Below are 10678 nucleotides of genomic sequence, written 5' to 3'. Positions count from 1 at the left end.
CCATTTTACTACTCCAATATTAATTCCTAACGATTGAACCTTCCTAACTAACCTTCCATTTGGAACCTTGTCAAAGACCTTACTGAAGTCCATATAGACAACATCCACTGCTTTACCCTCATCAACTTTCCTAGTAACCTCTTCAAAAAATTCAATAAGATTTGTCAAACATGACCTTTCACGAACAAATCCATGTTGACTGTTTCTCATCAGACCCTGTCTATCCAGATAATTATATATACCATCTCTAAGAATACTTTCTATTAATTTACCCACCACTGACGTGCAACTTATCACCTATATTCCGGTCGTGATTAACCCCGGGGTCGTCCGGTCCGCAAGAATATTGTCAATATTAAACCGGTCCGTGGTGCAAAAAAGGTTGGGGACCCCTGCTGTATACAACTGCCATTAGGGTACCTTTACCTTTTCCATTTCTAAACTCAACCCATAGAGACTCTAAACCTTCCGATCCTATATAATATCCCTTTCTAATGATTTAATCTCATTTCTTATACACAGGGCTACACCACCCGCTCAGCCTACTAACCTATCTTTCCCATACACCATATATCCTTGGGCGTTCAGCTCTCAATGACAGCCATCTTTTAACCAAGTTTCAGAGATGGCCACAACGTCATACTTGCCAATCTGTAGCTGAATTTCAAGATCATTCATTTTATTTCCTCTGCTGCGTGCATTCAAATACAACACTTTCGGTCCAGTATTTACTGTTTTAACTGCACCACACCTCTATTACCCTGTAACTCATCCCACTGGCTGTGATTAAGTGTCATCTCCGGCCTTTCCTTTCTATCATCTCTGTTGCACGCTGTCTCTGATTTATTTCTGTTTTCCACTTCCTCAGTCCTATCACTTCAGATCCCATCACCCTGTCAAATTTCTTTAAACCCTCCCTAACAGCTCTATTAAAGCTCCCTGCTAGGATTTTGGACCGCTTTAGGTTCAGCTGTAATCCGTCCTTTTTGTACAGGCCGTATCTCCCCCTAAGATGCCCCAAGGATCCAGGAACCCGAAACCTTGCCCCCTACTCCAGTCTCTCAGTCACACAATAATATCCCTGATCATGTGGCACAGGCAGCAATCCTGAGATTACTACCCTGGAGGTCCTGCTTTTCAGCTTCCTACTTAACTCCTAAATTCTCTCTTCAGGACCTCCTCTCTTTTTCTACCTATGTCATTGGTACTGACATGTACCAAGACTTCTGGCTGTTCACCCTGTCCCTTCAGAATACTCTGCACCTGATCCGAGACATCCCGTACCCTGGCACCTGGGAGGCAATACACTAAGCAGGTATCTCTACCAGGCTGAGAGAACCTCCTGTCTGTTCCCCTCACTGTGGGATCCCCTATGACTACCACATTCCTCATCTTCCTCTTTCCCTTCTGCTCCATGGAGCCAGACTCAGTGCCGGAGACAGGATCGCTGTGGTCGTCCTCTGCAAGGTCATCCCCCTCAACAGCATCCAAAACGAGATAACGATTACTAAGGGGGATGGCCACAGGGGTGCGCTCTACAATCTGAGCTCTTCCCGTCCCTTCCCTAATGGTCACCCACTTATCTAACTCCTGCAGCCTCAGAGTGACTAACTCCTTGTAGCTCCTATCTATTTCCCGCTCACGTTCCATTATAAGGTATAGTTCAACAAGCCGCAGCTCCAGATCCCTAAAACATTCTCTTATAAGCTGCACCTCGGTGCACTTGGTGCAGATATGGCCATCTGGGAGACCGGATGATTTCCGGAATTCCCACATATTACACCCAGAGCAAAGTACTAACCCTACAGACATGCTATGGTATATGTTTATATGCTCAGTAAACATGTTCACTGCTTAATCGCCTGGAGGAGGGAACGAGATGTGAGATGTCCAAATCTGCTGATAACACTGAAACAGAGGAAGGAATCTGATGACATCGTTGTGATTCTGCATCAAGTAGTTCGAAAGGCAGATTGTATTTTGGCCATCACTGCACATGGAGTAGAGATTATGTAATGGGCCGGTGTAGCTACCATTGTACAGGGTGTTAGTGAGGCCACACCTGGAATTCTATGCATGTTTTTAAATCTCCAAGCAGAAAGAAATCTTAAGAGTAGCCATGGAGCCAGCCAGCGCAGTTTTACCAGTGTAATACATGGGATGATTTACCAGCAGAGGTGAGATGATTTGGCCCTGAATTTAGAACATATTCACAAACGATAGGGTATTTGTGGAGCATCTTGATAGAGTATCTCTCCTCGTCAGTTAGAGAGCCAGAGGGAGGGGTTGAAAAGGGATGCTCATTTCAAATGGAGATGTGTGAAAATTCCTGGAATTGTATATCTTGTATTTAGTAGAGAGGAGGAGAAGATGGCGGTGCGACGGCAGCGTGCGCAGCCACTTCGATGGTGATGTCTGTTATCTGTCAAGTAGGGGACTGTGCACAATTCTGATTTGATGGAGACAGAGGTGAGAGCATGGAGGAACACCTGGAAAACTTCTGAAATGCCCGCTGCTGCCGCTGTACTGTGTGGTAACTACAATCTCTGGAGCAGAAGGCCCCAAAATCCCCGGCTTTGCATGTTTCAGTGGTTGGGGCGAGGTCGAAGGCGCTCAGCAGAGCATGGCGCTTGGGAGGCTGTATCGGAGAGGCCGGTCAGAAGCTCAAAGTTTTCGGACGGATGGACTCAGTGTCGGCTGTGGTTGACTGCTTCCAAGGCATCGGCAAGGTGACGGTGCCTGGAGGTTTATGGCAGGGAGTTTCTCCCTTTTGCGGCCTGCTATCGGGGACTCGGGAGTCGATCGACTTGGAGACTTTTGAGACTTTATTTACCGTGCCCATGGTTTGTTCTTCATCAAATTGTGGTATTGCTTTGCACTGCTGTAACTATATGTTATAATTATGTGGTTCTGTCAGTGTTAGTCTTTGGTTTGTCCTGTTTTCTGTGATATCACTCCGGAGAAACATTGTATCATTTCTGAATGCATGTATGAATTTCTAAATGACAATAAAAAGAGTTCTCATATTATTCTCATAATAAAAGAGTGTTCTCATAATCTTAAAAAAAATAATTTCGCTTTGTGATCAATGATGTATCTACAGTGGCATGCAAAAGTTTGGGCACCCCTGGTCAAAATTTCTGTTACTGTGAATAGCTAAGCGAGTAAAAGATAATCTGATTACTAAAAGGCATAAAGTTAAAGATGACACATTTCTTTAATATTTTAAGCAAGATTACTTTTTTTATTTTTATTTCCATCTTTTACAGTTTCAAAATAACAAAAAGGGAAAAGGGCCTGAAGCAAAAGTTTGGGCACCCTGCATGGTCAGTACTTAGTAACCACCCTTTGGTAAGTATCACAGCTTGTAAACGCTTTCTGTAGCCAGCTAAGCGTCTTTCAGTTCTTGTTTGGGAGATTTTCACCCATTCTTCCTTGCAAGAGGCGTCTAGTTCTGTGAGATTCTTGGGCCGTCTTGCATGCACTGCTCTTTTGAGGTCTATCCGCAGATTTTCGATGCTGTTTAGGTCGGGGGACTTTGAGGGCCACGGCAAAGCCTTCAGCTTGTGCCTCATGAGGAAGACCATATGGATTTTAAGGTGTGTTTAGGATCGTTATCCTGTTGTAGAAGCCATCTTCTTTTCATCTTCGGCTTTTTTACAGACGGTGTGATGTTTGCTTCCAGAATTTGCGGGTATTTAATTGAATTCATTTTCCCCTCTACCAGTGAAATGTTCCCCGTGCCACTGGCTGCAACACAAGCCCAAAGCATGATCGATCCACCCCCGTGCTTAACAGTTGGAGAGGTGTTCTTTTCATGAAATTCTGCACCCTTTTTTCTCCAAACATACCTTTGCTCATTGTGGACAAAAAGTTCTATTTTAACTTAATCAGTCCACAGGACTGGTTTCCAAAATGCTTCAGGCTTGTTTAGATGTTCCTTTGCAGACTTCTGACACTGAATTTTGTGGTGAGGACGCAGGAAAGGTTTTCTTCTGATGACTCTTCCATGAAGGTCATATTTGTGCAGGTGTCGCTGCACGGTAGAACGGCGCACCACCACTCCAGAGTTTGCTAAATCTTCCTGAAGGTCTTTTGCAGTCAAACAGGGGTTTTCATTGGCTTTTCTAGCAATCCTATGAGCAGTTCTCACGGAAAGTTTCCTTGGTCTTTCAGACCTCAACTTTACCTCCACCGTTCCTGTTAACTGCCATTTCTTAATTACATTACGAACTGAGGAAACGGCTACCTGAAAACATTTTGCTATCTTCTTATAACCTTCTCCTGCTTTGTGGGCATCATTTGTTTTAATTTTCAGAGTGCTAGGAAGCTGCTTACAGGAGCCCATGGCTGCTGATTGTTGGGACAAGGTTTGATGAGTCAGGGTATTTATAAAGTTTTGAAATTTGCATCACCTGGCCTTTCCTAACGATGATTGTGAACAAGCCATAGCCCTAAAAAGCTAATTAAGATCTGAGACCTTGTAAAAGTTATCTGTGACCTCAAATCTCTTGGGGCGCCCAAACGTTTGCATGGTGCTCCTTTCCTTTTTTTCCCCCACTCTAAAATTGTACAAAAACAAAAATACTATACTAATCTTGCTTAAAATGTTGAAAAGAATGTTTCATCTTTAAGTTTATGACTTTTGGAGATCAGTTCATTTTCTACTCACTTAACTATTCATAGTAACAGAAATTTTGACCAGGGGTGCCCAAACTTTTGCATACCACTGTATCTATCTGAGAGTACAATCTTTGGGATACATTGCCTAGAGGGTGTGAAGGCCAGTTGGCTGGGTACTTTTGAGATGGAGATGGATAATTAATTAAGGGGAGCGAAGGGAATAGACACAGGAGCTTAGATCATTCTGTGGACATGTTTCCCTGGTCCCCGACTACAGGAAAAATCCTCTCCACTTTCTTGGCTTTTCGGCATTCGAAAGCCTCCTCATCTTTTTCTAATCGGTATCGGATACAGGCCCAGAGACATCAGATGCTCCTCATGCGTTAACCCTGTCAGCCTTAGAGGTGAATGGCCAGAGTGGAGAGTAGAAGGAAAGACGATGGGCAGTGATATTTTTTTACTGGAAGGACAAATCGATATTCATGCCATCAGGTTGGAGCTACGCAGGTGAAATATGATGTGCTTCTCTTCAACCCTGAGGCTGTCAAGTTGAGCAGCTCCAGCCATTGCTATTCTGCCATCATCCCAGCTAGTATCCCCCTCCAATCAACTTTGGTGAGCTCTTCTCCTGAGTCTCCGAAGTTCCCCTCACTCCACTAATAATGATGCATCTTGTTGTACCTTTCCCCTCTCAAAGTGCAGGGTGAGTTCTAACATGTTATTATCACTGCGTCCAAATGGTTCCTTTACCATAAGCTCCCTAATCAAATTTGGTTCTTTACACACGCCCAATCCAGAATTAACTTTTCCCTAGTGGGCACAATTACAGACTGTTTTAAAAGGCACCTCATTGGTATTTTCCAAATTCCCTCTCTTGAGATTAAGCACCAACCTGATTTTCATAATCTACCTCCACCCATCCCACTCATGGACTGTTTGTCCCACTCCCATCAGGGGTAGACTACGCAGCATCCTCACCAGAACTACCAGTCTCTGGAACAGCTACTTCTCCCAAGCAGTAAGGCTGATAAATATCTCTACCCACTAACCCACCCTTCCGCACCACCAAACGCCTCTAGTATATCATTTCCTGTCTGTCATCTTACATGCAGACATCCTATGCCGAGCGTCATTTTATGGACATACAATCAATCCGTGCACAGTATATAAACTATGGATATATGTTTTTACTGTTGTGTTTTTGTGTTGCATTGAAGCCGGAGTAATAATTATTCCGATCTCATTTACATTTGTCTGCTGGAAATGGAATTAAACAACCTTAAATCTTGAATAAACATTTCAGCAGGCTCCCGCGTCACATTTCTGTCTCTCAGTGTTACTGCGGCACAGCACCACCTGGTGACAATGGAGTCCACAAATCAGGGGGCCTTGTTCTTGTAGCAAATCACCACCAATTGGCAGTGTTGTCCACAAAAGGGAGAGATGACCACCTATTGTGAAAGATTATCATGTATTGATAAAAAGGAGGGAATAATAAAGTTTTTGAGGATATTGAGGATGCAGGGGTTAATGACCTTCAAGGACTTTGTACTCTGTTAGCATAAGTTGCATCCTTTGTCTTTGCTTCGCGCAGCTGTGAGGTTGTGAAATAGCTAAACTATTTCTTTGTTTCAATCAAGGACAGAACTGTCTGATTCTGTAGAGTAACAGATGTGTGTGTCTGACGAACGCTCTGAGGCTGACTACTTCTTTGTCTGGCCCTCTGTATCTTGTAGTTTGACAATCTTGTACTAAGAATTGGAAAACAACTCCATATATGGATAATGATGGCCTCTTTGAACTGTATAAATGTTGTTGTATGTAACCTGCTGTCAGAGGTTCGTCACGAGCTGCCAGAGAGGAAGGAATTCTGTCTCTCTGCTGCTTGGCTCCGAACCTTCTTGCTGGCTGAGCTCAAAAAAATAAACTGGTGAAGAGGATAAAATAAAGAACTATTTGTGGTGCAATTATTGGTCCGGCGAATTTATGTTTACAGGTCCACCTGCTGTTTTGCGGAATAGCAACAAGTATACCTGCGATGGCTATTTAAACTCATTCCCCTTCCTGACTCTCACCCATTTTCCTGTGTCCTGCACCTTCGGTGTAACTCACCTCTCTTCATGTCATATCTATCACCCCCTACAACTCCTGGATGATCCGGAATTCATCTTTTCAAGTTCCAACTCCTTAAAGTGCAGGGTTACAAGCTGCAGCTGGATGCCCATCTTGTAGGTGAGGGCATCAGGGACACTGGAGGTCTATCTACCTTACCACCAATGTCCCCTCTAATTTGTAATGACCAGTGTGCACATAAATCTTGAACTGTGCGCTTTTTTACCCAGTGACAACATGTGCACAGTGAATTTTATATAGAGAGGTATTCATTTTAACAGCTAGCAAATCACTGTCTATAAGAACTTTGATCTCCTTTGGGTTCAGTCGGGTTCATCTGCACTCTCACATAACCTATGTCGCAGGCCTATAATGGGTAATGAAGGATTTTCTCACCACAGCTTTTGCACATTGTTCATATGTGGTTTGCTTGCTAAATTATGCTTTAAAAAGTCATATTTCCAAGTATCACTCCACTTCTTCCCACTTGTAAATTCTCCAGCAACTTTTGCATCAGCACAACACACACAGGTAACACCAGTTTCTATATTGGACATAAATGTTTCCCCTGAACCCTCCTGAGGAATTGAGGATATATAAAAAAATCATTTTGAACCTGTGTAACCTCTGGCTAAAAAATAGTTGGGACTGAATAGGAATTTTTGAACTGAAGAAAACCCTGTCTTCAGCAGTTAGCTAAGACAGACTCATTACCAGTTCTCTGCGGCTTGCAGAAAGACACACTGAGAGCTGATAGCATTATACATTGAACCTTCGTTAGTTGATAACATTATATATTGTACCCTCGTTTGAGTAAAGGAAGGAGGACTCACAGATAAGGATAGGAATGAACATCTGTCTGTAATTAAATCAGGGCCTTGCAAAAGGAATAACTGATAAGGACTGGACAGTACATCCATCTGTAATTAAAACTTCGATTTACTGAACTCTCTTATCTAAGTAATTAAGTTTTTCCCAATAGAATTGGTGGGCGTACCAGTTCAAATAACATCTTGCAATAGTAATGTATGGGGCTTACTACATATAAATATATGGCTGTAACCTGACTAAGTCAGTCCACTTGTCAGATGGTGGCAGTGCTTACATGCCTTCCCTTTGACAACTGGGTCTCAAACTCCTGCAGGAGAATGCGCAATAAACTGTGGTGACGATAAGAAGCTGGTCTCTGGAGCTTTATTCTGATTCAACTTTAACATTTGGTGTCACAAACAGGATCCCAATATAGGGAGTGCCAAGCAGATGGGCTGAGTAAGCGGCTGAACCACTCTGGGGACTGAGGAGACCGACCGGGCACCCAATAGCTATTTTACCTTTTGTCGCTCTCAATTAGTTCCTTTGGAGGTATGGTCCCTCGCCTAAGGCTGATTACATACCTTGACGGGATCAGGAAAGAATTTGTCAAGAGACTTGTATAAGGTAGGCAAAATTTTACCAAGTGGCAGGAGGCACATGTGCTGTGTAAACTTATTGATTGAGCAGGAGGTGCCAGCCGGGTAAATTTATCTGATTGTTATTTGAGCTGGAGGCTTTGTGCCAGGTAAATAAAGACTCCAGCCTCGTCCTGCCTGCCAGCCAAGCCTCGTCCTTGCCTAGTTCTGGGGTCCGAGCCAGAGGCAAGACCCAGGTACTGGGTCCTTGTCCAGTCTCTGGCTCGGAGACCAAGCCCGGGCTCCTAGCTCTCTTGTCCAGTCCTGTTCCAGGTTCCTGGTTTTCGTGTCCATGTCCTTGCCCTCACCGTGTATCCTAGTCCTGTCCCTAGTACTTCAGTGTCTGTGTCTTGCACTTGGGTCCGTTCCCAGCCACCACCTTATGACAGAAGGTGGATGCCATGCGTGCAGCATGATCGTGAAGAGCTCCGTTTCTACCCACAAAGAAACATTATAGAAGCAACGCCGTAAGTTCATAGGAATGTATTTGAAGTAAAAATATTAACGCGGTTTCTGTTAAGGAAGCGGCGGTTGGGGCGGCGCGCGTGCCGGCTTTTCAATTTCAAACGCGGGGTGGGCTCGAGCCCGATGGCGGCTTGACGCGACCCCCTCGCCCGCTACTCGGGGCGGCTGGAGACACTCGCTAAAAGGAGACAGCACGCCTGGTCTCCAGAATGAAACAGACGCTGTATATGTTTGTATTTTCTATCAACCGTTTTCACCATACGATGTTAATGTGGAAGAGTGCACAGTAAATGGTTAACCTTACTACGACTCTGTCTTCATTGGCTCCGGTTTAACTTGGTGTTTCAACACACTGCTGTCATAGGGAGGTGGTGGCTCGTAACGGACCTAAGTGTAAGACACAGACACTGAAGTAGTAGGGACAAGACTAGGATACAGGGCGATGGCAAGGACATGGACACGAAAACCAGGAACCTGAAACAGGACTGGACAAGAGAGCTAGGAGCCCGGGCTTGGACTCCGAGCCAGAGACTGGACAAGGACCCAGTACCTGGGTCTTGCCTCTGGCTCGGACCCCAGAACTAGGCAAGGACGAGGCTTGGCTGGCAGGCAGGACGAGGCAGGAGTCTTCAGGCTTGAGGCTAGGCAGGAGGCAGGAGGCTGGAGCCTTTAGGCTTGAGGCTAGAGGCTAGAGACCTGAGGCGAGGCTGGAGGCAGGAGACTTGAGGTGAGGCAAGGCTGGAGGCTGGAGGCAGGAGACTGGAAGCTCCTCCTGGGCAGGACACGGCTCTGCACCCAACAGAGGCAAGGGACAGGAAGGGACAGACCCAACTGTAGGTAACGGCAATACGGCCTGGCTTACCTGATGGAGGCAAGGGACAGGAAGGGACAGAACCAACCGTATCTAACGGCAAGACGGCCTAGCTTACCCGACGGAGGCAAGGGACAGGAAGGGACAGAACCAACCGTAGGTAATGGCAAGATGGCCTGGCTTACCTGACGGAGGCAAGGGACAGGAAGGGACAGAACCAACCGCAGGTAATGGCAAAACGGCCTAGCTTACCCAACGGAGGCAAGGGACAGGAAGGGAGCTAGGTATGGGGTGGCTCCAGGACAAGACAGCAAGACAAGGTAAGGCTTCAGGCAATGCAAGGCAAGACAGAACTTCAGGCGAGGCGAGAATTACCGGCAAGACAAGGCAGGGCTTCAGGCATTGCAAGGTGAAATGAGACCTTCAGGTGAGGCGAGAGTTACCGGCAAAGCTACAGGCGAGGAAACAGAAGGCAGAGGAAGGGATACAAGGAGCAAGGACAAGAACAATCCAGCAGCCGCGCCCTGGTCTCTGAAGGTACTTATGCAGCTAGCCCCAACGAGCATCAGCTGCCCAAATTAGAGCTCAACAAGAACAGAAAGAGGGTAGACAGGAAAACCTGGAGCAGGGGTCGATGGACCGGACCGTGAACCGGAATACGGACTTCATGGACCGGACCATGACAGCTGCACGAGAACACTACATACACCTTCTCCATGGCATTGATTTTCTCTTCAAGAGTGAGCTAGATTGGTGTCTCGGCCTGTCACATTGTGAGATAAAATATCAACTCATATTGATCAGATTCACATTTGTGAGGAACTAGCACACTGTAGGCACATAATGGAGTTTTCAGCCTGAGCATCAGAACCGAAGATAAGGCCAGATGAATCTCTGCTCTGATGAATCTCTGGGTTGAATTTCAATACAGAAGAAGCTGGTCCTCCTTGGCAACTTCAGTTCCTTAACTAGAAAGAAAAGCATTAGTAAATATGCAAAGGAGTATTTCATTATTTAGCATTTTGGGGGGGGGGGGTGTGGGAGGGCTCTAGGAGTCATGGAAAGCCAGTACTTATTACCCATCTCCGATCGCCCTCAAGAAGGTGGTGGTGAGCCTCCTCGAACTGCTATAACACTTCTGATGAGGGTATTCCTATCAAATCTTTTTATTGTTATATAGAAAAAAATAACATGAGTACATTGAAGTAACAACACTTAC

The sequence above is a fragment of the Mobula birostris genome, chromosome 5 (genome assembly GCF_030028105.1).
Source record: "Mobula birostris isolate sMobBir1 chromosome 5, sMobBir1.hap1, whole genome shotgun sequence".
Taxonomy (NCBI): domain Eukaryota; kingdom Metazoa; phylum Chordata; class Chondrichthyes; order Myliobatiformes; family Myliobatidae; genus Mobula; species Mobula birostris.
This window is presented reverse-complemented; position numbering follows the sequence as displayed.